Below are 2,658 nucleotides of genomic sequence, written 5' to 3'. Positions count from 1 at the left end.
TATCCATTCACCTTAGGGCTGCAGCCAAATATGGTTCATAATTGGGCTCTGTGGCGCAATGGATAGCGCATTGGACTTCTAGCTGTTCTCATTAAGGGATTCAAAGGTTGCGGGTTTGAGTCCCGCCAGAGTCACAGGTGTTTTAATGGCAGTTCAGAATCCCCTCTCTGTACAAGACTCCCTGCAATTCAATTCTGGATGTGGGGCTTCTTTAGGAACCATCCTATACAGAACAAGAGTTATGCAATCAAATACATAACGTGCGAGACAAAGAGTACAAGCACACACAAAGGTGTGGAAATAATTATTGAAATTGTTTTTTACGAAAAATTTACTCGGGGAGATCTATTTTGTGTTTTTGCTGGCCCCTGCTTGAGGATTCAAAAATGTCCCTGTCAGAATCCACTTAAAAAACCAAGAAAACAAAATATTTTGTGGTTCCTGAAACTCAAGACATTAACCCTGTCCTTTCCCTCTCCCGTTCAAACCCAATGAGTGCTCATTGGAAGCTCTAAATTCCCACCTCTAAGAACACAAATTCAATTTGCTTAAAAATGAAATATTGAGGATGAGGATCTCTACGAAATATTTTGACCCGATATGAAGATCAGTAAAAGCCATTCCTCCCCCTATCTGTACAAATGCAGATCAGAAAAGCTTCTTTAACTGTGGGTTGCAACCCCACTGACTGTGAGGGTCAGGAAAAACTTCACCACAGTGAAATGTCTCTGAACGCTCAAGGACCAAAAATTAATTCAAAATCAAACATACAATGAATCCCAGGCATCACTACCGCACCTGTTTTTTTACTAAGCCTCAGGAGAAAAGGGGACAAGAGGAAAAAGTTAAAGAAATCCCATAGACCACTTCTTACTGAAGTTTCTCAATTGGCGCCTAATTTTGAGTATCCCGTGAAGCTTCCTGAATATTTATCTTTCAAAATACAGCTTCAGCCAACCAGTCTTTTCTCACTTCATCTGATCACTTGTGTTATGTAATTGGAATTTTAGTTTTCCACAATAACGCAGTTGTTAATGACTGAACTGAAGTGTATCAATTTGCTATCTGTTTTCTATTTATCATCTTTCCTCTTTGTCCTTTTGTTTCTCTTTTCTGTCCTGTTTTGGAGTTCAGGTGCTTAAATGAGTGGTTTCTAAAACAATGTTAACGCTATCACTAATTTTTTTACCCTATATATTTTAAAACATTTTAAATGTTTGCAATATGTATTTTGAACTTAGTAGAGTTTACTTCCAATTAACATTGTCACTTCAGGTATCATGTAAAAAGATCACTGCAGTTTCGAAGCTGTGCCTAGCCTTTTCCGTGGCTTCTTTCTCACAGGTGGGCAGCAGCGAGGAAGAGAAAGGCCCTCACGGAGATGGACTGACAGGATGGCTGCACCGAGGGCTCAGACACAGGAGTGATTGCAAGGAGGGCGCAGGACCCCCTGTCATATATTGCTTTATTATGCTCTGTATTATACTTTCATAGGTCATGAACACCACAGAACATTTAAATTATTATTATGACTTCAAATGGTTGGTTTTCAACAGATTTAAGAAATGAAAAAGAACAATATTTTATGTTGACCTACACGTTTCAATGTCCAGTTATTTTTATCCCTTCTTGGCAATTCAAGTTTTCTTCTGAAATCTTATTCTTGAAATCTGGACATTTCCCTTAGTATTTTCTATAGAGAATTGATAGATAATAAATTCTTTCCAGACTTTCTTTTTCTGCCCTCTGAGGCTGTAAGTCTTCAAAAATTTTATTTCATTTTTTAGCAGTTTTATTCACACGCCATCCACATCTCATTCTCACATCTTTTTTACCTGAGAATATATACTGATCTTTCCTTTTGAACAAAGGGTGTTTTCACTGAATAGAGAACTCTAGAGAAATAGGATTGGCTTTTTTGTTCTTGTCGTCATTGATTCCTTTGGGGTTTTTTTAAATTAAAAAAAAATACATTCCCTATGTTCTAGTCTTGCATTCATTCTAATGGAAGTCAGTTAATACTCTTGCTCCTGATTCACCATGTATAATTTATCTTTAGTTCATGGCTGTTTTAAATTTTTCTCCTTATATTTGGTCTGATCCGTTTGACTCTGACTTTCCTTGGTGTGGTTTCTTTGGGTTGGATTTGAAATTATTCCTGGATTTGTGAGCTCCTGATTGTGATATAATTTGAAAATTTTAATTGTATTATTTCTTCAAAAAGTTTATTCGGTTCCACCATGACTCTTTCTCGTCTGGAATTTCAAATACATATATATGTTAGACTACTTGATATGGGCCCACCATGGAAGGTCTTTTAATATTTTTGCTCTTTTATCCTTCTTTGCTTTCATACCTAGGAGTTCTTTTATTTTGTAGGGTTGCTAGGAATCAGAATTGACTCCGTGAGAGTGAGTTTGGAGTTTGGCTTTGGTCTAGTTAGGTCCTTTTGTCTCTGCTGTATCTAATCTGATTTTAATTTCAGATATCATCTACATTTTGCTTAACTCAAAACTTGCTGTGTAAGCCCAGGTAGACTAGAGAAACAAATCCATAGAAACTTACTGCGTATCAGAAAGAGTTTTATATACAAGAGTAACTGAATATTGAGAAAACATCCCAGCCCATTCTAGATCAAGTCCATAAGTCTGATATTAG

This window comes from Echinops telfairi, unplaced genomic scaffold, assembly GCF_000313985.2.
Source record: "Echinops telfairi isolate 266 unplaced genomic scaffold, ASM31398v2 ScPeMD7_140;HRSCAF=443, whole genome shotgun sequence".
Lineage (NCBI taxonomy): Eukaryota > Metazoa > Chordata > Mammalia > Afrosoricida > Tenrecidae > Echinops > Echinops telfairi.
The sequence above is the reverse complement of the archived record's forward strand: the minus strand, read 5'-3'. Positions refer to the sequence as shown.